Source organism: Molothrus ater, chromosome 15 (genome assembly GCF_012460135.2).
Source record: "Molothrus ater isolate BHLD 08-10-18 breed brown headed cowbird chromosome 15, BPBGC_Mater_1.1, whole genome shotgun sequence".
Taxonomy (NCBI): domain Eukaryota; kingdom Metazoa; phylum Chordata; class Aves; order Passeriformes; family Icteridae; genus Molothrus; species Molothrus ater.
Genome location: NC_050492.2, coordinates 2,511,568 through 2,535,880, shown reverse-complemented (window position 1 = coordinate 2,535,880; position 24,313 = coordinate 2,511,568). Strand labels below are relative to the sequence as shown.

At 43.2% G+C, this 24,313-nt stretch overlaps 1 protein-coding gene across 7 annotated transcripts in view; it reads left to right on the top strand.

Moving 5' to 3' along the window:
- LOC118692261 (protocadherin alpha-C2-like) overlaps positions 1–24,313 on the top strand; it is a 105,621-nt gene that overhangs the window by 79,276 nt on the left and 2,032 nt on the right. The gene's annotated exons all lie outside the window — the stretch shown is intronic.

Here is a 24,313-nt window from a genome sequence, read left to right as displayed (position 1 = left end):
CTCTGGGCCATTGGAGAGGGACTTTCCACAAGAGTGACAGGATGGAGGGAATGGCTTCACAATGACAGAGCAGGTTTAGATTAAATTTTAGGAAGAAATTCCTTCCTTTCAGGGTGGTAAGGCCCTGGCACAAGTTGCCCAGGGAAATTGTGGATCCCCATCCTTGGAAGTGTCCAAGGCCAGGTTGGATGGAGCTTGGAGCAGCCTGGGATAGTGGAAGGTGTCCCTGCCATGGCAGGATGTTGGAATGAGATGGTCTTTAAGGCCCCTTCCAATCCAAGCCATTCCATGATTCCATAATGATGTTTTTCTCTTGTGAACCTCTCTGATCTCTTGGCTGTACCCTGGTTTTGCTGAGACTCCAGAACAGGGCTGCCCAAGGCAGAGAAAGCAATATGTGCATGTTTTACCAGCACACATTCTGCCTATTTATGTAACATTGACCTGGAGATGCTGATTTTACTCCAAGAGCTAAACCCTGAAATCATTCAGTCATTACTTGTGTGCACTCAGAGGGTGCAATGAGAGATGTAAAACAGCAATAGCAGCACACAAAGGCTTCCCCTTCATTATGGGGATTTAATTCTCAGAAAATCAAGGTTCTGGCTGTGGAGGAAATGAATCTGAATGCAGCTTCTCTGCTTTTGTCTTATATAATTACAATCAGCCATCCCTAAAAGCATCCCCTCTTAGCATGCACGCAACTAGCAAAATAAATGGGTTGATTAGGAAGGAAAAAAACCACACCCGAAACCCTTTGTGGTCTTGTGGAAATTGTTTTACCAGCACACATTCTGGTATTTTACCAGCACACATTTCTCAGCATAAACACATTCACGTGTTTATGCTGAGAAAAAGAGTGTGCTGCTTCTGTTGGCACAGGTGGGTGAAATAGGTTCAGAGAGCACAAAGGAGATGTGGTACAGCCTGGGTGTCCCCACTCAGCATCAGGGCTGGGGTCAGATACCAAGAGGTGACCAGAGCAGACCAGTGAACAGCAGCAGGTCATCCCACCACAAAGCTCTGGAGGCTGGAGCTAGAACAGAACTGACTGAGAGTGGTTTGAATATGATGAAATTAAATTTTTAATCTTTTTCTTGACTTGGTTAATAGGAACAGGACAACTGCTTCAGAAGAATGAGGGCATGGAGTGACAGGGCAAGGGGGGATTGGCTTCAAACTTAGAGAGTAGGTTTAGGCTGGATGTTAAGAAGAAATTCTCCCCTGAGAGGGTGGGGAGGCACTGACACAGATTGCCCAGAGCAGCTGTGGCTGCCCCAGGATCCCTGGCAGTGCCCAAGGCCGGGCTGGATGGGGCTTGGAGCAGCCTGGGACAGTGGGAGTGTCCCTGCCCATGGCAGGGGGGTGGAACTAAGTGAGCTTTAAGGTCCCTTCCAGCCCAAGCCCTTCTACAATTTGCTGTTTGGATCCCAGTTCTGTTCCATGCCTGCCCTCCATAACTTCTTTTTGGGCTGTTCTGAAAAGGAGTTTTTGAAACAGCAAATTTGTTTCCTGACAAGCAAATCCTGTGCCCGTGGGTTCCCGGATTCTCTGGAGGTTTGGGCGCCAGGTGGGATTTGAGGGGCTGCACAGGGAGCTCAAGCTCCATTTGTAGGTCAGACCTCAGGTGTATAACACTGAAGCACATGGAAAACAGGCTGCTGTCCTGGCTGGGAGTGGCACTAATTAGATCCCTAATTGTGCAGCTAATCTCCTTAGGCTCACTTAGACAATTAAGGGCAAGAGAGGTCCTCAGCCCTTCCCTCTCTGCGTTTGTCCCTGTGGTTACTTGAGCTGGCCAAGGGATTTTGCCTGAAGTTATGCCTTCTTATCCTGTAACCACACCTCCCTGGCCTGGTGCCTGAGCCTTTGGATAGCTTGTTCTAGTTAAATTATTCAAACTTTGAAAAAAGAAACAGTTACTTCCAAGATGCAAGCTCTGATCTTCAAGTCATTTCAGCAGTTTTTTCATATGCAGATTTTTAATGCATGGGGAGGCACTTGAAAATCCAGAACACACACTATGCTTATAAACAATCAGGAAAGCCATGAGCCTTCTTTAGTCCCTTTGATTAAATTTTCTGATATTTTTGTTCCACATAATCACTTGAATGTGGTAGCTGAGTTTAAAGGAAGAATGTTGTAAGACAGAATAAAATGAAAGATGTTTTGACCAAAGGCAGTGAGTGAAAAATGGCAAAATAAATAATAAACATATTATCATAATACTGAAAAATGCAGAGCGAATGATTCTTCCCCCAGTTTTCCTTCAAACCCTGCCTGTAGACCTTACAACTTTGATTTTAAGAACCAAAATCCAAACTGGAATTTTCTTTACCAAGGAACACTGCATTAAACACATCTCAGGATTTGCAAAGTACATTCTCCTCCCTCCTGCTCTCTGCTTTTCACTACCTTGTGCTGCATCTGTGATCCACAATGCTCCCAGGAGCAGGAGATGTCATTTTAGTGATAAATAAACTTGCACAGCCATAGTGGGGGTAAAGAGGTCCTAATTAATAACTACAGCAGCTGAATTGTCTTCTCTGCACCATTTCAGACCACTCCTGATGTCATCTCTGACAGTATAACAGACAGACTCTCATGGTAACAGTGTCCTTTCCAAATGCCTGGAGTCAAATATCTTCAGTCACATGTGGAGGATAAATTCCCTCAAACCCCTGTGACTGCAGCAGGCACAGACCATCAGCAGGAGGAGTGGGCCAGCAGCACCCTGCTGATTCCGTTTCCAGGTGATTTGTTCTTTCAGTTACCATGAGTAATGTCATCTCTTCACAGGGAAAATTACCTGTTTTCAGTAGATTATTGTCTTGCTGCAAATTTATGCTAAGTAGGTAGCAGAGTCTCCCACATGTGTAGCTGCAAACCAAAGAATTAAAATAAATTAATTACATTAGTGTCAGATTATCTGCTTCATTTATTCCCAGACTTCAGTTAGAAGAATAAAGCACTGTGAGGAGCATCACCTCTTGCTTTTCATTGAACTGATTTTCTGTGGGGCAAGAAAGGTGACAGAGTTTCTCAAGGCCCACACATGCTGCTGACTGCTCTGGGTCCCTGCCTTTTCCCCTCTGAAGAGTGCAGGTGCAGTTAGACAGCAAAACTATTCTCAGCAGTGAATTCTGGAGGCAGAACAAAGCACATTTCTGCTGGTCCACACTGTAAATCTGTGCACCCATCCTGGCTTTCAAACTGCAGCTGAACCTATCCAGAAGTAAATGGAAAAGAGAACTGCTTTACTTCTGGGCTGGCAGGCAAAGTAATTTGGTGATCTTAATCCAGTGCCCCACTGGCAACTTGCCACATTGCAGAAAACACTCTCACAACTGAAACTAATTGGCAGCCCCAGCAGGGAGGCCAGTGGCTGTGCAGACTAAATCCATGCAGGTCAACTTCTGATCTTCTCTGAGGCATCTTGGCCAGACAGTGTGATGGAAAGCTTGGAGCATTTCTGCCAGCTTTGGAGCTGTTCTCAGTGGAAAAAATATTCCCAGCCATAAATACTGATGCTCCCAGTGCTTATTTCTTGATGCATTGTTATGAATTTTGAAATTATATGCCAGATATCATTTTAAAAGCTTAGTGCTCATCAAGGTCTAGAATTAACCTCATTACTCTTGCCTGGTTTTTCTCCTTTTACCATTCACAGATGGCAAATATTTGTTACAGATATTGCAGAAACTACATCTGGGTCCTTCATAGCTATGATGTGAGGTCAGCTCTGGCTTTGATCTTCTTTGATGATAGCTTCATTTTAATCTGCAGATTCTCCTTTCCATTTGTTCATTTCCCCTGACCAATTTGATTAAACACTAGCTTAAGAGCTCTTCATCATTTTTTCATGTGGAATAAAAAAATCATCAGAGGATGGAATGTAGATAAAAGTAAAATGTAGGTGTTACTAATCTAGCAGTCAGCCTAGGATTGCACTTTACCTGTGCATTAAAGGAGAGAAGGAGGCAGTTACAGATTCAGAAATCTCTCTGTGAGAAGAGCTGAAGCAACCCTGGAACTGGTGCTCAGTATAAAATCACTGCTGAATTGGCCTTCAGAGTTGCTAGGAAACCAAAATACAAATCCCTAGTATGTATTGCACAGATATCATGAGCATGACAGATTTTTCCTGCTCTTCCTCTTTTTTTTCCTTCCTTGGTGGAGGATGGAGAGAAGCTGCACAAACCAGTTTGAAGAAACCATTAGGAAGCTGATTTCTGTCCTGATAGATACAGCAGCCATCCAGTCTTAAACAAACCAGGTACAAGAACCCACCTGGTAATGTGGAAATGTAGGATGAGGATGACACCCATGGCATGATTTTGCAGACCCAGAGAGCCTCAGCAGATCCTCAGCACAAAGAGCTGCCAGGCATCCAGCTGCCAGCTGGGCAGCCTGATCAATGCCCAGTTCCACTGCAGACGGGTTGTGCTGCCAGCTGCAATATCATCAGCAATGCTGATGTGCAGCAATACTACATTGGAGAACCAGTGTTGGATTAATGTTGAATGGCTGCTGGGCAATTGCAGAATGAGGGGAAGAAACCCAGCACACACAGGAGACTCCATTTTCTGGAATTTATCCCAGCAGGCAGAGTCACTCTTGCATGGGGCTGCAGTGTTGCCTGAGCATACTCAGAGGAGAGAAGGGAGAACTCATTTGTGCTCTTCTCCCCTTCCCACGCCCTCTCAGGATGTTTCTAAGAGCAAGCTGAAGTCAAAACAGAGCCATGAAAAACATTTTAAGGGAACTGCTGAAATGCAATGGCCATCAGATGCAGTAATGGCACTGCAGAAATAACAGAGTGTGAAGAAAGGGTTATATTCATTACAATTAGAAAGCAAATCCACAACTAAATAACTATTTTAAAATGTGTGGGTAAGCTGAGAATCATCATTGGCAGCCCTTTGATAATAATGTCAGCTGTTTCCACCATCTGAGGACAAAGTGACCTGCCCAAGGCAGGATTTCCTGACTGTGGTGCCAGGACTCTGTTCTGTCAGACAGAACTGTCTGTCTGTCTTTGCCTCAGCTTTTAGGAGGCATTTCTGGGAGTAAGTGCTTAAGGGCTTGAAAAAAGTGTTGCTATATGCAGACAATAAAGGAACTAGACATCTGAATATCACCCAATGTCACTGAATTACCTTTTATTTGGAAAGATAGCCAGCCCAGAGAAGAATCCTCATCTCACACCCTAGAAGTGGCTGTAGGGGCTCTGTAGCCAACTGGAGTCCTGGAAATGAGGGAAAATCTTCCAAGAATGTTTATCCAGTGCTTTGCATGGAAAGTCAGGCTGCTCAAGTTAAGTGATTGTTCTCTCCTGACCAGTCATCCTCTGACCTGCACCTGCTCCTGTTAAAAAACGAAAATGCTGAGGTTGTGCTGAGGAGACTCTTAATTGGAAACCCCAATTATCTGTATCTTTTAAAATTTTTTTCTAGCTCAGTCATCCAGCTTAGTTGATGTCTTTCTGAAATGATATGCAGTGCCGAGAAAGCCAAAGAATTTTTTATTTCCAAACAATTCATCAGTCTTTGATACTACTGCTTGGGATTTAGGTGATATGCTGATGGATTCTGGCTAAAGTGGGCAGGATTGCATTGGGCTCTGCTGAGGAACAGCCTGGGTGTTGGAGTAAACAGTAATTAAATATTTGCTCTGCCATTTTGATTTCATGGCAATAATCTTTCCTTTGAGCTGTGCAGAGCATTATATTCGAGAAGGTCCTTGAAAAGTAATTATTGCCAACCCCATGTACAGAGCTCAGTAGTTAAAGATCATCTAATTTTTTTAAAAAATAAACTTATTTGTTTTTCTACATAATTAGAGTTGTGATTTTTTTCTACCTCCCCCCCCGCCCCGCCTTGCCCAGCTTTTTCTAAAGCCATAGAGATTATAGATTTGATTTTGTTTTATTCTGTGATTATGTAATGCTGGAGCAGCTTTTGAGCCTTCAAGAACTCTAGCAGCCGTCATGTAGCATGCATAAAATGAGAGAACTGGGCATTTTGCACTTCAGAGTAATTACTGGTAAAAAGTGGAGCTGTGTTAACTCTGTAGTATTTATTTTTGTGAACATTTTGTGACTTTTGGAAGCACAACTACTCCCATCCTGAGTTAGATTGATAGTTAAGGTCAGTGTATTACTCTTGAACTGGCAAATAATTGTTCTTGTGGAGCAGAGCTTGCTTTCTGCCCTGCCATGTACTGAGTTTTTGGCTTTCTGCTCTGTATACAAAGTCCCACTTTCCCAGGGGGACTGAGGAGATAGGAGATGATTTTGGTTTGAATTGCCTTTATTTGATCTGCTAAGTGGCAGCTGTTGCAGGGATTTTTTTTCCATACAGAAGATTTGATCTGAGACTGTGCAATTCTCCTGGCAAATATGACAAATATACAGCATGAATTAAGGTAAGTGGGATATTTGGGTGTTGAGGTCAGTTTAGTATTTGTGAAAGGGAGCAAATTGTTGCACCTGGCAGTGAAGTTTCCTGTTTGCTGCACAGAAGAGGTGCTGGGCAGAAATTCTACCTCCTTTGCAGTCCTGCTACATCTGGAAGAATCCAGGCTAGCAGCCACTGGCTAATTCTTATTTAGGTGTTAATAAATCTTTTTTTCTCTGCTGAGGTTGGCACCACCACTTGACAGAGACTCAGCACCTCCCAACACATGTGCTGGGAGAAATCAGAGGCAGCAGATCCTGCAATCTGGGAGTGAAAGCTTCCAAATCATGCTAATAACTAAAGCTGAAACACAGACAGTGTCACACAGCTGGGTTTTCAGAATAACTCCAGCACACCTTTATGCTGAGACAACAATTTGAATGTACAAACAGAGTTTCCAGATGAGAATGTCACTGCCTAATCGGGAGAAACATATTCAGGTCAAGTGCCAGATAGAGTTATGCAGGATAGCAGTGCTGGTCCACACAGCCTTTAGGGAAGCTGCATAATCCTGAAATACTGAAAAAGAATCCAGAATCTGGTGCACAGCTTTGGAGGAAGCCATCAGAAGATATTTTTCTGTCTTGCAGACCATGATTATTGATTATGCAGTTCTGTGATTCTCAGCCACGAGCTCTTCATTGACTGGAATTAGATTTATGAGGGCAGTTGCTTTCTCTGCAGCATGTTCTGTTTGTCACAGATGCCTGGCTAAGGGAAAGCACCTGTTATAAAATTCATGATGGTCTAGAGAGCAGGATGGATAAACAGACCATGAAATTGAGTTGGGTCAGTTGTATGCTGCCAATCCCAAACATTCAAAACTTAAGCCTCAAGTGACTTCCTTTTGTTTGCTTTCTGGTGTGTTAACAGCCAAAATTCTCTTTTTTTATGGTTTGGGGTTTCTTTATTCTCATGTGAAACCCGAGATTCTCACAAAACTACTGATATTTAAATAAAGTGACCTGTCAAGGTTGAATGGGTATGACACAATTCCACATGGCAAAGACTGGAGACACTAAAACCTCGCATGGAATTCCCTAGCCCACATGGGGAGAAAAAGCTATGTGAGAAAATCCAGGCTGTAATTTATGCTCTTTCATTATTTAATTGTGTTTAAAATACAACAGCCACGAGGGAACAAGCTTGATTCCTTTCTCTGTGTGTTAGACTTTTGTAGTGCCACCTGCTCAGCATTTTTCTATCCTAATGTAGCTTTTCTTACTGAGCCCAAAGCAGAAATACCTGGAGGAGCAGCAGAAAACCTGCAGAGCTTTGTGATAGAGTGAGGATTAGGAGGCAGGAAATGGGTGATTCACTCTGGCTGCTGAAGACAAGCATGAAATCAAAGCTGCAGGCAGGAGTGGGAAGGATATTTGGGAGGAGTATGAACTGATTCCTGAGTTATTTATGGGGGGGAAGAGTGGGCTTTGCCTTAAGAAAGCTCTGCAGGTTTGGGTGCAGTTGCAGATATATTTGTACAAAGAGGAGACCTTGGGTGGAAGGAGAAACAGAAGATTCCTGCCATGCCCATGGATTAATGAGTTTATCTGGGCTTCCTCAGCGAGGGTGAAGCCACCCCACTTTCACCACTTGGTAAATTTTGGTGGAAGTCTGAGGCCCTGAAGAGAGCAGCTGAGCAATTAACACAATATTTTCAGTAGCTGCAAACAGTTTAGTTGTCATATTGTTGGCTTTCCCTCTCACTTCTTTTTTTTAAGTTGTGTTTTTATCTCTAAAAAACATGGCAAAGCTCTGGCCCCTGCAAAAAAAAAAAAAAAAAAAGAGAGAGTAAAGCCATCATAATTAATTTTTGTTAATTGATTCTCTCAGATACTAAAGACTGTATGGCTCATATCAGTAGAAGCATAGAATTACAAAATGGTTTTGATTGGAAGGGACCTTAAAAATCATCTTGTTTCACCCCCCTGCCACGGGCAGGGACAGCTCCCACTGTCCCAGGATACTCTAAGCCCCATTTGACCTGGCCTTGGGCACTGCCAGGGATCCAGGGGCAGCCACAGCTGCTCTGGGCACCTGTGCCAGGGTCTCCCCCCCAACAATGAAAAATTTCTCCTCTAACCTAAGTTTCCTCTATTCCAGTTTGAATCCATTCCCCCTTGTCCTATCACTACAGTTCCTGATGAAGAGGCTCTCTCTAGTATTTGTTCTTGAGCCTAAATATTTGTCCCCTCTCCAGGTATTGTCCCTGCCTGAAGACTGACACTTTAAGCAATTGGCAGATCTGCTCAAGCACAGAGATAAAAATCTGTTTGCCTGTTCACTGAGTTGTGTCACTAGAGATGCAAATTGAATGATTGCTGAGGCAAAAATGCTCCAGAGCTGCTTGTGGAAGATCTGCAGGCATGATTATCTTGTTTTTGCAAGAGGAGGTATTAAATATTCGTGCTAGTTTCAGGAAATATGCACGCATGTTTTTGAATATGGAATTGTGTGCCTCCCTGGTGAGTAGAATGAACTAGATCAAGCAGAGCATTTCAAAGCATCCTTGTGCTGTCTCTCCTCCTCAGAACAGAGAATATCTGCTTTGACTGCACTTCCTCGAGCCTCAGAGCTGCTGCAGAAATCCCAGCCTCTGAGCAGCTGTGTGTATGCTTGAATGAAGTGTGTGTTGCTCCATGTGTCAGCAGGAAGAGATAAAAATAGAGCTTTTTCCTCCTTGTTGTCATGGTCTGTGTTTCTGCTGGCTACCCCAAGCTATTTCTTCTTCAAGTCTGGTGTCAAGGGAATACATTTAAGTGATGTTTGGTGCAGCAGTTGTGGATCATGGAGAGCATATGAAGCAATTTAAGGGTTGCAGTCATTTACACCTGGTGCTTATGGGGCAAGGCACATCAGGATTAATGAATGGCAGTGGTGGTGTTCAGGAACACATAATCATGGAATGGTTACATGCAGGTGCTTTTATTGAAGAGCTCTGGGTGTCAGGGGACAGACCCAGATCTGACTCTGACATAGGTTTGGGATGAACATGTTTTTATACCTTTATCGTTATATAACTACACATTAATTATTAAACTTATATTGTTCTATTGTATTACATTGATTTCATCCAAGCATGGATTTTGTAATTTCCATCAAACCCCCCAAACGCTATTTGTCATGATTCTTTTACAATGAAATGAATTCTTTTACTTGATTCTGTTACAATTAAACAATAATTATATCCAATTACCAAACAATCATCACATCTAACAATCATATCATTTATCATAGTCATTAAATGATTATACAGGTGCAGTTTTGCATGAGCCTAACATTTTCACAGGGCCTACCAGGCCTGACCTTTCTTTCCAGCCCCCCCCTGAATATCCTATGATTTTAGAAACATTTTATCCCTGTGCCATCAGCAGCTCTTGCTGCTGTCCACACAGCTGGCATTTGGCTGCAGAAGTTGCCTGGTTTGTTGGGTTTTTTTCCCTTTCCAGTAAGGGAGTATATTGAAATTACTGAAAAAAGTCCCCTTCCATGGAACTGTCAGGTTGCACACTCTGAGGATGAAGCATTTTTGACTTTGTGCTCCCCTTCTGACACATGCTGGTCTCTCACCTTTGCAGTGAGGAGTTCCCAACTCAAACAGCAAAGCTGAGACCTGGCCCCACAGTCCAGGAAAGACAAGGAGCCACTGGAGAGGGTCCAGTGGAGGCTGCAAAGATGATGAGGGGTCTGGAGCATCACTTTTATAAGGGGAGATCACAAAAGCTGAGCCTGTTTAATCAAGAGAAGAGAAGACTGAGGGGATCTCATTCATGCACATAAATATCTCCAAGGGGGTCAGAGGATGGTGCCAGGCTCTTTTCAGCGGTGCCCAGTGACGGGACAAGGAGCAATGGCCATAAACTAAAACACAAGAAGTTCCAGCTGAGCATGAGGAAGAGCTTCATCACATTGAGGTGGCAGAACAGTGGAACATGGCAGAACAGTGGAACATGGCAGAACAGCTGCTCGTGGAGGTCGGGGAGTCTCCCTCTCTGGAGACGTTCCAACCCCACCTGGACAACGTTCCTGTGTCACCTGCTCCAGGTGACCCTGCCTTAGCAGGGGGTTGGACTGGGTGGTCTTCAGAGCTCCCTTTCACTCCTAAAAATTCTGTGACAGCACCCACTTAGCTACTTCCAGATACAGAATTGATAAATTAGGAAGCCCTTTCTTCCATTATTTGACCTGGTGGTTGTGGGACTGAAAAAGAAACTGGGAAAGTAGACTCTGATGTGTAAAATTTAGAAGTCAGTCACCACCTCAAGAATTGCAGAAACTCAAAACAAATGACCCAGTTTTATATTACCATGGACATGTGTAATACACATAATTACAGCAGGAAAATGAAAGTGTAAGCTTTAATTTTGTCTTAAAATAGTTTTATAATATTCTACATGTAGATTCCAGCAGATGGCAAATTAAAATTCCTTTTGAAGTGAAGGATTCAAGAAGCAATAACATCACCTTTTAGCCTTTATGAACATGAAGATCTTTTAAATGTTTCTATTCTTTGACAGCTTGTCCTAGTTACCTGAGCATATGACACATTTCCTGGAAGGAAAATAACTATGCTATCAATCCACATACAGTCTGTCCTTGATTTTTTTCCCTGCCTATTCATTTAAAGGCATCACAAGTAAAAGAAATTTTCTCCAATTTAACCAGGATAGGATTTTTTCGAGTCAGCCTCCATTAAGCAATAATGTGAAAACAAAGTTAATTTCCCCTTCTTTGCTCTCAGATACCCACTTTACCTCCATTACAATCTGTGTGCAATAATTAATTTCCCAGATTTGGCTGTTTGTTTCAAGCCAATTCTTCCATTTTTAATATTTCCTTCAGAAAAGTGAAATGGCAGGAATATTAAATAAATAAGTTTTGGATGTTTTACTACAACTATTTGAGCCTTTCTTGAAAGAGAGCTCATTAACAAATGAGCAGTTCCTGAGTATAATGTAAAGCATCATTTCATGTGGAAGGACAAGTCTGAGCCATTTCTCCAATTGTTCCATTGAGGGAACAGTTCTTGGCTTAAAGCATGACTGGGGCTGTAAAACTAAAATCAAAATATTGAAATAGGAAGCATATAATTTACTAACTCATACACTGGGATTATGAGTGGCCTGTTCTGAAATGGTTATAGTGATCAAGTGAGATAGCTCTACCCACTTTTTGTGTGTTAGACTTCCAAGAGCCTCCCAGAATTAATATCCACCATCTGATGAATATTTAAGGCAGTGTGGTCTGAGACAAGTCACAAAGGCAGCTGCAGCTGCTAAAGTTCCTTTTGCAATGTGCTGCCATCCATTTCCAGCAGCTGCCAAATTTGATCTTAGCTTTACTGAGGTAAATATACCTTAATATTCCCCAGCTGTGTATTATCCCCCCCTCCAAGTTATCTTTTTGTAGAGTTTATTTTAGTATTATTCAGTATTATGTGGCGTTTACAGCACATCACCTGGCAGTTTGTGATTTCAGTTTGTGTGGCCAAGTAGAATAAGGCACTGACCAAGTTAGGAAGTTCATAAACACATTTAAATGGGTTTTTAACAACCATCCAGAGCTGGGGTTTGATATGTGATAGATCTGCATGCAGAATTACACCTATAATTATCCTTTGAAAGCCTAATTCATCATTTAGCTGTTTTGAGAGGACACCTTTAGCTGCAGCAGAAGACAAACAGAAGTTTTGGCTCCATGATCCAGGAGGTCCAGACTTCCAGAGCTGTCAGGCAGGTTCATCTCATCAGCACCAAAAAATCTGCTTTAAAGAGTTAAAGGCCCCGATGACTCTCAGTGATCATAACAGCTGGATTTACCTACAACCTGAGAAAAGAATCCTCCAAATGTGGGCCTTGCAAACACTTGAAAGAGCAAAACTATTTCCGCAGAAGGAGAAGGGATGTGGGGAGGCTTTGCAAGGTCACCTCCCTTTTCTTCTCAAGGAATGTTTCAAGGATTCTGGAAAAGAGAGAAATTATGTAGTGTGCTTGTCCAGGGGGCTTATCACATTGTATTAGCACTTCCCCATCACATTTAATTAAGATTCCTTTTTAACTGATGTGGAATATTATTAGCTCCATTCATCCCATATCAGTAAAAAGGAATAATAATGGGATGTGATGCTAACAGGAGATGATAGGGAGCTGCTAATGTGACATATATATTATGGAAGGGAAAGAGAAAGAGTGCTGTGACTGCCAGAGTCTGTTTTGAGGCTTTTGATATCTTCACTTTTACAGCCCCATTTTGTGGAAGGTATTACAGTGACAGATGTCTTTTAGGGCAGGTTGCTGGCTAACAGAGAATCAAAATAGACATTGGTTAGTATTTGGTTAATTGGCTTTCAGAGGAGGAGAACTTTGCAGAGGTTTAGTGATAAACTAGTCAAAGTAGGTCAGCTAAAGGATTTATAGGTCTAAATGTCTTTTATGTACCTGTATGGTATAGTTTACTTTTAAAATTATGAAATCAGTTGGGGATAACAAAATCAAACTAAATTAAACATTAATAGTACCCTTTCTTCCCCTTCATAGGTAGAGAAAAGGCCAGTTTCAGGTTTCATCTATAAAATACTGGTAAAATTATCCCTTTATTTGAGATCAGAGCCAGAGGGAGCCAGGGAACAGGTGGCAGCTCTGAGGTTCAGTGCCATCTCCAGCCTCTGAGAGACAAGGAACTGCATTTCCCACTGTCTGAAGCTTTGTGTGTTTGGGGTTTTTTAAAGAATATCCAAACAGAAAGCTTTACCCTGTAATCCTCTGGCCTGGAGATTGCAATGGTTTGGGCTACTGGGCTGAGAGCCCAAAAGGAATGGTTGAAGTCTGTAAGCTAAACATAGATGATGAAGAAAGTAAGAAAAAATTATCTCTAAGACCATTTTTCATGTGTCCCTGCTCCATTACTATTCTGTCCTCTCTAAGTGGTGAATCTCACACATTCATTCATGTTTAAAATAGATGCCTCCAAGAGCACTGACAAAAATGTGTCTCTTTTCTTTCACTACCACTTCAAGCACCCAATTAGTTGGTTAAAATTAGATTCTGCCTTGAAAGGCTAAAATTGATGCTTCAAGTTTCCATAGTTACTGTCTTTCTATTAATTGTGCTCAGTTAAATGGAGGGGATTCTCTCTTGCCCACCCCAGTGAGTTTTGGGAGCTCTGCTGGACTCTTTGTGCACCTTGCTCAGGTAAGGTACCTGTGGAAGGTGTAAGAGCTGTAAAGAGCTGGTGATTTATTTCAGAGCTGTTCAGAGATGTAAAGGTTGGTAATTGTTAAAGTTTTGTTGAGGGGAAGCAGGAGGGAGGGACAGAATTGAAGTCAATTCTCTTAGCAGTGTTCACTCCCCAAGATGGACACAAACAAAACCAATCTAAGCCTGTCTAGGAAAACATAGAATCACAAAATCATGGAATAGCATGGGTTGGAAAGGACCTTAAAGATCTTGTTCCAGCCCCCTGCCATGGGCAGGGACACTTTCCACTGCTCCAGGCTGCTCCAAGCCCCATCCAGCCTGGGCTTGGACACTCCAGGGATCCAGGGGCAGCCACAGCTTCTCAGCCTGGGCCTCACCACCTTCACAGGAAAGGATTTTTATCTAATATCTGATCTAAACCTATTCTCTGTCAGTTTGAAGCCATTCCCCTTGTCCTGCCACTCGATGCCAGAAATCCAATACTCAAACATTTAATCCTGCCTTCCCTTTAGGAAAATTTTCCTTCTTTGGGGATCAATCACAGCCAGGCTTTGAGACAGGCACTGGGGCTGGGGACAGGAGCCCAGGTGGATCCTGTATCGCCCCATAGAGGCACAGTGGCCTCCAGTGGCAGGAGATGCCTGCCGAGGATGCACGTCTGTGCTTTGGCTTCAGCTCAGCAGCTCAGGGAGCCAGGGCAGGAGGGGGCTGGCTGCCTGCAGGGCACTGTTACAGCTCCAGCAGCAGCCAGGAAATGCTTCCTCCTTTTCACCTTCACAGCAGGATTTATGATGCTCGGTGAGCCTGTTGTCTCTCACATAAAAGGGCTTGTATGTTAAAATTATTTTTTTATTTAAATTTGACAGAAGGCAGTAACGAGAATTGGCTTTCCATAATGTAGATTAAGCAGTGCACAGACATGTTCTGTCCTGCTGACATTCAGGGCTTTGTCTTCTGCAGTGACTTTTGTTCTCTTTACAATATTTCATGTCCTTATATAACAGAGGCAAACCCCACCCACAGCAGCAGCCTCCTGAAAATGGTTGGAGTGCCATCCCCACTCCTGGTAAAAACAGAAGATGGGAACCACAAAGCTCAAAAATCTTTCAAGATCTGACTCCAAGTCCACCTTTTTGGGATGTGCTGCCAACACTCCTAAAATCAGCCTTCAGCAGGGGTCCGGGGAGCTGCTTGCTGCTCTAGTCTTTCAGTTTAGGGCATTTGAGGACATTTAATTGGGACATTTAGGCTGCACAGCACCTGGTTTGCCATGAAAGCAAAGAAAAGCATTTCCTTCGTGGTATTGAGACCAACCCACCACAGATCTTCACGGGCACATTGTCCTCAGCCACTGCCCACACCCTGCCCAGGTGCTGAAGGGCAGAGCAGTCCCCCCAGCTCCAATTTCAGTTTTCCTGCACTATTCACTGCTCTTTTCCTTACTGTGTGCATTAAAACAAGGGCAGAATGGCTGGTGCTGTAACTGCCCACACTGTGTTAAAAACACATTTATAAGGTGAAAATAATTTGGGGTCTTTTTTTGTTTGGTTGGTTTGGGTTTGGATTTTTTTTGGGTGGGGGGAAGGGGTCTGTTTTCAGCTATGAACTCTTAAAAATAGACACTGTGAGCCTGCAGACACAGGGAAATACCCCCCCAAAATATTTTTTCTTATATTGCAGGAGTAATATCTCTCTAATCCCCTCTTCATGCTACACAAACATTCAGTGCTGCATCCCCCAGGTCCAACATTTGATTAGAGCCCAAAAGATGATAAGGAGCATCCTGGATGTGAGCACATGCAGTCTCAGGGATGCAGCAGATTAACCCTCAGTTTGGGGAGGAAAGGGGTAAAATTCTACCTGTGGGAGCAGGACTGGGCACAAGTACAGCAGCAGAAGGATATTACCTAAAAAAGTCAATATTTTTATGGGAAGAAAAGTGGTTTTTAGCCAAAGAAGAGTGAGAGGAGCTGCAGACCCCGTGCTCTGTTTGCTCCTTCAGCAGCTGCAGGAAGCCATTTACCCTGGGCTGTGCTCTGGCCACAGCAGGCTGTGGTACCAGCAAATCAAATTATGCTTTCACATATCTCAGAGTATGCTGGCAGAGCTATTTGATGGCTGAGACAATTCCTTTAATACACAGCCATATAAGATTGGTTTTTATAATGAGGTAAATAATCTCAATTTAAATTAATTGTCAGTGTCAGCGTGGACAGAAACCTGAGAGAGCTGGAAGTGACCTCCATGCCTGGATGTTGGAGCAGTGGGGGGGTTACAAATCTCCCACAACATTTGTGCTATAATTACCCTGATTAATGATACTGACTTTAAACTCAAGCACTGGATTAAAGCTGCAGGCTCCTGGTGGGGGGAAGTTTCCATTTTGTTCATTCCTCCAGATTCATTAATGCAGAACAGGTCAAAGAGATGGGAGGGCAGACAGTGAGAATTATTTGGGTTTTTGTTTAATACTCCAGTTTGAGGAAGTCATTAGTGATGTTTGGGATTATTTGACAAAGTGTTAGTTAAACTGGTTCAGTTTTGTTCTGATTAAATAGTGTTTCTGTCTTTTAGTTCTATTTCTGTCATTTTATCATGCTGATGATGGATTTTTATTCTCTTTCCTTTTTTTGTGTGCTTGAGTTTTTGGTTTGTTTTGTTTTTCAGAAAAAAAAAAAAGGAGAAAGATTAAATGGGCTTTTTAATCCCAAAAAGGCTTAGGGATGATCAGTGAAGCCAGAATGTCCACAGAGATCCTCCAAATGACACAGAGAGGGTTTTTCAGTGCACGCTGTTTGCATTGGATGTGCTGTTTCAGACTCTTTATCATGGTGAATATTCATTAAGCCTGCCAGAGGCAGAAGCTGCAGCCAGTACAGCATCAGCAGAGGAGGCAGGGAAGAGAGAAATCAGGTTAATGACTAGCTTTCCCTGAAATTTGCTTCCTGCTTATTGCCTGATCTCAGTTTTAAGCAAATTCATTTAATTAATGTGTTTTGCTACTTTGACCTGTGGACAGAAGGGGCTGTGATTAATGGTGGGGTGTTCTGAGTCTTACAGTGGCTTCAGCCCTCATGTTCTGCTGTCTAGAAAAGAACATTGAAAAATATTTCCTTTAAATTTAATTTCGATCGAAAGCTTTTATATTTTCTGATTCCATGAGCTACCAAATTTTTAAAGACAGGGACAAAGTGGGGAAGGGTGGAACAGAGTGAAAACAAGCTGCTGTCTTGGCTGAGCATGTCACACAGTCAAAGATGTCTCTGCAGGAAGACAGAGCTGCACAGAAATGCTTTCCTCTTCTCCCCTTGAGCAGGGGCACATCTGTTCTAACATGAGTTAGCCCTCTTCTGACAAAGGATCCTTAAGAAAGCAGCAGAGGCATAGGAGGTGGAGAGGATGTTAATGGCACTCAGGATGTATGGGCAGCTCACATTATGGGAAGTGAGCACCACCTGTTCTCAGTAAACAGCAGATTGGAGCTCTGGGGCTGTGCATGGTCAGGGGAAAACCATGTGGCCTCCCCAAAAGCAAGAAAAATGTCAGTGAGATAGAAACTGCAGGCCTGATGGGATAGCCCAGGCCTGATGGGATATTGATTCCTGGGCTGAGTGATGATATGTTCTGTGAGCAGACATTTTGCCCCAAATGTATGAGACATCTCAATTTCAGGCTGTTTGTACCCATCGCTCAGCATTACCTCTCAGCTTGGATGGTTTTACAGGCTGGTGAAAGCCAGCCCTGCCATTGAATGAATTTGCAAATTCCACATCTGAAAGACAGCACCTTAGATCTCAGTGACAGACCTGTACTTCAGAGCTCTGCACCAGAGCTTCTGAGCTGTACTGGGGCATTGCTGTCATAACTAAAATGTGGCCTTTGAAGGGGTGGAAATGGAGTTACCTTAAGAACATGGCTGTGCTCTCTCAGGCATTTTTGGACATGAAGATGCCAATGCCTACCTCAGTGAAAATCTGTGAAAGGATTAGGACTGGGAAGTTGCAAACAGTTGCACAGGATTTTTTGTGGCTGCCACTGTTAAAAAGATTAGTTTCAAACTTCTTCTTTTTTCCAAAATGCTCTGGCATGGTCATTAGTACGACACCTCTGAGCCATGGTGCTGCTTACCTGGCTCCTGAGGGTAGAATTCAGCTCCTTTTTCACTAGATACAGAAGTTAGCTGTCTCCAGCAGAGAGGGGAGAGGAACAAAGAAAATTAGGATTTTTTTCAACAGAATCATTGAGGTTGGAAAACACCTCCAAGATCATTGCGTCCAACTGATCACCACCCTGTCTGCATCCACCAGACTGGACACTGAGTGCCATGTCCAGTCATTTCTTGAACACCACCAGGAATGGTGACTCCACCACCCCTCTGAGCAGCTCCTCCCAATGCTTGACAACCCTTTCTGTGAAGAAATTCTTCCTAATGTCCAACCTGAATTTCTCCTGGTGCAGCTTGAGGCCATCCTCTTGTCCTGCCAGTGGTTGCCAGAGAGAAGAGGCTGATCCCCACCTGGCTACAGCCTCCTGTCAGGGAGTTGTAGAAAGCAAGAAAGGCTCCAAAGAAAGTAATAAAGATTCAATATCTCAATACCAATTCAATACCTCTTAAACCAAGCATTTAAACCAGGTGGTTTGTTTATAGACTGTAGTATGAATTAAATTAGACATGGTAGATTGAATTCCTACATTTCTGGTATCTGGATTTAAGAAAGGGGTGTTTAACTCTCTAAGAAAAAGAAACATAGGTACCTACAGTTACTATAGGTTGAATTCTAGGGACTTGGTTCCTTGTTGGTGTCCAGGCTTCCTGCACAGAGCAGGGGTACCTCTGAAAAACCTGTGCTGAGAGCAGGACTGCCTGGAGCATGCAGGTGAGGATCAGCGAGGGGGCACAGCTCACCTGCAGCCTGCTCCCTTCTGGAATCTGTGACATATACATAGAATCCTGAAATGGTTTGGGTTGGAAGGGACCTTAAAGCTCATCCAGTGCCACCACCTCCCACTCTCCCAGGGTGCTCCAAGCCTTGTCCAGCCTGACCTTGGATGCTTCCAGGGATCCAGGGCCAGCCACACCTTCTCCAGGCAGACATGACCCTCTATATCTGACACTGTGTAGGAAACCAGGTATTTCAGAGCAATTAGAGCTTGTTGAAGCAGTGCCTGTTGACTGAGGTTTTTATGTTTTTCCAGTCCTGTGAGAGGCAGAGGGCTACAATACATGACCGTTAAATGCCTCTGGAAGAGAAAAAGCATTAGCTCTGCACCAGACCCAATTCCCTCCAGCTTTCACATAGGTGATTTGAGGATATGGAGGGTTTTTTTCTGTGTAAGTTTGCCTGTGCACTTCAGACAGCAGTCACGGGATGGAAAAAGAAGTATTTTGAAAGACAGCCTAGAAGTCCTTTCATGCCAGCTAAATATGTGACCTACTCAACTGCAGAGTCTCTGCTGTTATGGCTTCCATTTAAAGTCTACTGAGACATTTGTATTTCGGTGAGAGTAGGAAAGGGAAGGGGTGAAAAGTTCATCTCCCATTTTAGCTTGCAGACACACAGGCAAAGAAGCATCAGGACCTGCAGGTGCGGCCTAGATTTTGGGTTCTGCTGCATGCAAGCATTTAAAAATTTAATTATTTGGTCATTGAACATGAAGTCTAAAGTATTCCTTGAGAATAAAAGAAAAGGTTCAAAGTAATCCCCAAAAGTACCCCAGGAAATGACCAAACTCTGGGCTTTTATGTATGAACTCTGGGAACCCCCCTCTCTAGCTGTAGGAAGAAAAGAAGTGTAATGTTTTAAATTAAGTGTTATAAATATAACCAGGGCGTTTGTTTTATTTAGATTTTCATCTAAGTTTAATTAACAAATTTGAATCACTCAATTAAAGATGCAGAAAATATGCAAGAGAAGTACAACTAATCCCATTAAATGTAAAATGACACATAAGGAGAAAGCTTTTGTGTTGAATCCCTGCTGATAAGAAACAGAAGAGATGTTTAAGGAAGCCTTGGAAACTAGGTAGTAAATGACATTTATCCTTGATCTGAAATGCCTAAACATACAACTTTGTCAGTGCAGCTGAACTGTGACCTTCCAGCCTGCCAATACAGATAAACACACATGTCCTCAGGTAAATCATGCAGAAGAGACATTTCCTGAGGACTGGCGAAGCCCCACTTGTAGGAAATTATGGTTATTAACTCATTCGATTCTCTGTGTCTCTGTCTCTTTGTATGCAAGCTCTCCACACAGCTGTAAGGATAATTAGTTTCCTTTGGCTTAGTGAGTATTAAGGAGTATTAAAATGCTTAGTTGATATGGACAACAAACATATTCAGGGGCTGGGACAAAACCAGGCATAGGTGCAGGCAAACCCCACAGTCTGAGAGAATCCTGATTCCAGGGTAGGTGGGATGGGTTTGTTGTGTTTGGATGCATGAAGATGTTTTTGTGGCAAATGTTACTGACTTCATCTGGTGAGTTGATTTGCCAAATCAGAACCAGATTAAAGGGTTGTTTTCCTGCTCTGAATTAGATTTTAGTAGTGCAGATGTGGATGGGCACCCCATTAGTCTGGCAAGAGGTTTGATACAGGAGATTTTTTGCCTCGGGGATACCCTGGATTCTTGCACGTTACTGAATTTGTGTGGTCAAATGGATAACATCAAGTCACTGTCATTATCCCATGGCCTCTGTTCAGCCTCATAAGTTGATCAGAGGACTGGAGCACCTGTCCAGGAAAGGCTGAGAGAATTGGGATTGCTCAGCCTGGAGAAAAGAAGCTTCAGTGATGGGTTTGCTCTTTGAGCTAGATCTTATGAGCTCTTAGAGGATCTATCATACCTGAGATAGCCCAGCCACTTCAAATGGTATAAAATTAGTAGGATGACTTCTGAGGTAGTGTTGGAAACAGAAAAGTTTTAATAAAAGGCAAAATAACAAAATTCTTGTCAAGAAAACTTGAGCTTGGGGCAAGAGGTTCTTGCTCTTGCTAAAACACTTCACAAAAGTGATTATTTCCTTTGTTCTCTTCTTTTTCTAGTGAATTATTTAGGTGGGACTTTTTGGCTTCTGTCTAATTGGGTAGCCTTAGGTTTGAGGTGAAGTCTTAAAGGTCTTATGAGGTGTCTTTTTACCAAATTGAGGAGAGAAACTTCTGGGCTTTTTTCCTTTTTAAGGAGACAAAGGATAATTTGGTCCCTCCATCAACAGAGGGCACATTCCTACACTTCAGGGTGACCTTACTGCCTCTCCCAGTCCCTGAGGGGAGTGCACAAGATGGAGAGAGGCTATTTGGAAGGGTCTGGAGCGACAGGACAAGGGAATGGTTTCAAACCCACAGAGAGAAGGTATAGATCAGTTATTAGGAAGAGTACAAGGTAAGTGTGTGAGGCCCTGGCTCAGGCTGCCCAGAGAAGCTGGGGCTGCCCCATCCCTGGAAGTATTTAAAGCCAGGTTGGATGGGGCTTGGAGCCACCTGGCCTAGAGGAAGGAGTCCCTGCCCATGGCAGGGGGTTGAAACTGGGTGAAATTTGGGGTCCCTTCCATCACCTTTCTATCATTTTATGTTTCTATGCTCACCCCAAAGTGGCCCAGCCATGCACTGCAGCTCCAGCTGTGCTCTGGTGGCTCTGCAGCCCACAGAGTTCTCACCCTCTACTCTTCAAAGGAATTTTTCTACTATTCTTTGCTAGAGGGTTCTCCCCAGCCAGGGCTAGGGTAGGTCAAACATGATTTGAGGTCACCTTCAGCTGTCTTTTTCCTGCCAGGAACAATAAAAGAGCATTGGGTCTGGGCCAGTGTTTGGAATGCATATTATGTGGGTTTGTTGGGAGAAAGAGAGGATTTATTTGTCAAATAGGGCTTAATTTATTATGTGCAATAGGAAAGCTCTCATTTTTGTATTGCAGCAGAAAGACAATTGATTAATAATTTGGAAAAAGGCCAAGGCACACATTTTCCACCTTTGTAATTTGTCATCTCAGAGAAACAAAAGTGATATAAAAGGTACCTGAACAAAACAATTTATTAAGCAGAAATGAAAGCTGGTTCATATTAATGCATTTATTATGAAAGGGCTTTCTAGGACATTGTTGTTACTTACAGGAAATGTAAAAAATCTGAAGCTGATGCTTAGGACTATAGGAAATGTACAGAAAAGCTACAACTGATAAAATGGAGGAGCTCTTACATTAATAATAGCTTCAGAAAATCTATATGAGACTTGAGATGTTAAGGTCACTGAAACAATGTCAGCAGCTCCTGGAAAGAACATAAAGTCAAAGTTTCTTCATCATTAAATACAATCTTAAGGGGAAAAGAAGCCTACAGTGTCTTCTAGTTCTTGATTAAATATCACATTTTAAAAGCAGTCATGTCATGTCCATGTGCCATGGAGCTTCAGAGATGCCAAAGATTTCATGTGCCAAAACCTCTTACACTGATGTGTTCCGAGATGGCTCTGATGTGTTTTGTACACACATTTCTTGGGCTTTGTAACATGGACCTGCTGCATCACTACAGAAAAGCTTAAAAAAGGAATCCTGCTTCCCAGCCTTGTTTTGCTGCCAGGCAGGAGAAAGGTTGTCAGGCAGCAAAATATGTCTTTTCAGCTTTTGAACCTAAAAGCAGAGCCTTATGTCTGCATGCACCACACATCATTTATTTCATAAAATAGAAAATTGTACAAACAACATAACAGAAGATGAATTGTTAAAGACTAAGAAATACAGGAGCTGCTGAAGTTAATACAGCATTCTTCATTGTGGCTGCAGGGGTACAGAGCAGCCAGTACCAGGTGTTTGCTGGCAGAACATTGGGGATGTCCCTCTAGAATGTCTGCTTTGTTTCCTCTTCCTGCCCTCTTTAACCAGCAGGAGACCTTGGACTTCTCTGTTTCTTCTCCCCCATCCAGTGTCCTCATCTCCTCTTCCAAGGGACATGGAATCCTCTGAAATGATTTCCCAGCACAGTTCCCCTTCCTTCTTTACCCCAAACATCTTTGCCTGTTCAGCTGGACAGCTCTGATGCATGATGCTGAGATTTAATCAGATCAGTGGTGTTGGAATTGTTTGTGTGCTGTTGTGGGTTTGTGTGTGCCTAGGAGTGTTACAAGTGAGAGTCCCATGTTTTGTTACTGCACTTTTAGGGTCTAGGTAAGAAAGTTTTCATCTGATTTGAGGGCTTTAGCATCAGAGCATAAACACTGAGTTTTCCCCTGATCACAGTTGTTAAAACACTTACCATGATACATTAAAATAGATACGCTGTTCTTATTCAAAATTGGCAGTTATGTAAATTACAACAAATGTTCAAAGTATAAAAGGAAAGAAAACAACCAAGTCTTAAGGTTTTCTCTCACAGGAAAACCTAATTCTGTAGCATTTTATTTTGCTAGAAATTTGTCCTTGTCAGAGCAACGTACGCAAACATTTCAATCTGATTAACTCAATCTAATCAAAATAATGGAAACAAAATTAAAACTGACTTCATCCTGCAAGCCTAAAACTGGGGATAGGACTTCACTTTATATTTGCCTGTATAAAATACTGTGAACTAGAGAGAATATCAGGCTATTCTATGATTCTGTGAAGACCATCAATGTTTCTGAGACCAGACTGTGCACCCTGATGGAAGCAATTCTGCAGTGTCTCTGCCCAGGCAGTTCAGTTTATTCTGCTTTTGCTCTGTGTTTGCTGCTCAGCCACATTGCATCCATACCTACACACAAACACACATGCTGGCTGGCCTCAGGTTCCTCTCTGGGATGCACCAGCTCAGAGTCACACAGTGGGTCAGCTTGGAAGGGACCACAGCAGCTCATCTGGTCCAACCTCACTATTCAAGCAGATCACATGGCACAGGATTGCATCCAGATGGTTCTGGAATATCTCCAGTGAGGGCAACCCCACAACCTCTCTGGGCAGTCTGTTCAGAGCATGGTCACTGCACAGGAAAGAAGTTCTTCCTTATGTTCAGGTGGAACTTCCTGGGCATCCATTCCTGTCCCCTCTTGTCCTAATCCATTCCTGTCCCTTCTTGTCCTGATCCATTCCTGTCCCCTCTTGTCCTGATCCTTTCCTGTCCCCTCTTGTCCTAATCCATTCCTGTCCCCTCTTGTCCTGATCCATTCCTGTCCCCTCTTGTCCTAATCCATTCCTGTCCCCTCTTGTCCTGATCCTTTCCTGTCCCCTCTTGTCCTGATCCATTCCTGTCCCCTCTTGTCCTGCTGCTCAGCACCACTGAGCAGAGCCTGGCTCCATTCCACCCTCTTGACACTCTCCCTTCTTTCCCTGCATGAGGGTTTTTGGGCACATCCATCACAGGATGGTTTGCTAAATACCCACCTGGATGTGCATAATGCCAAGGCTGTCACCTCCTGCCCTGGCCACTCTTCTAACCCTGTCCCAAAAGGCTCAACACCCTCAAACACACCCTTCTGCCATGCCATGCACGTGCCTGTGTTTCCTGCTGTAAAACACTTCAATGGGCTGCATCACAGTGATCTCTTACTCCAAACACTTCAAATCCAAAAGAACAAAATGGGATCCAGAGCCTGTTGCACCCAAGAGCACGAGGAGGGGGTCAGTGCATGCAAACACTGAGCAGACTGGACAAGAACCAGTGGATAACCCCCAGATGAGCAGCCAGGCAA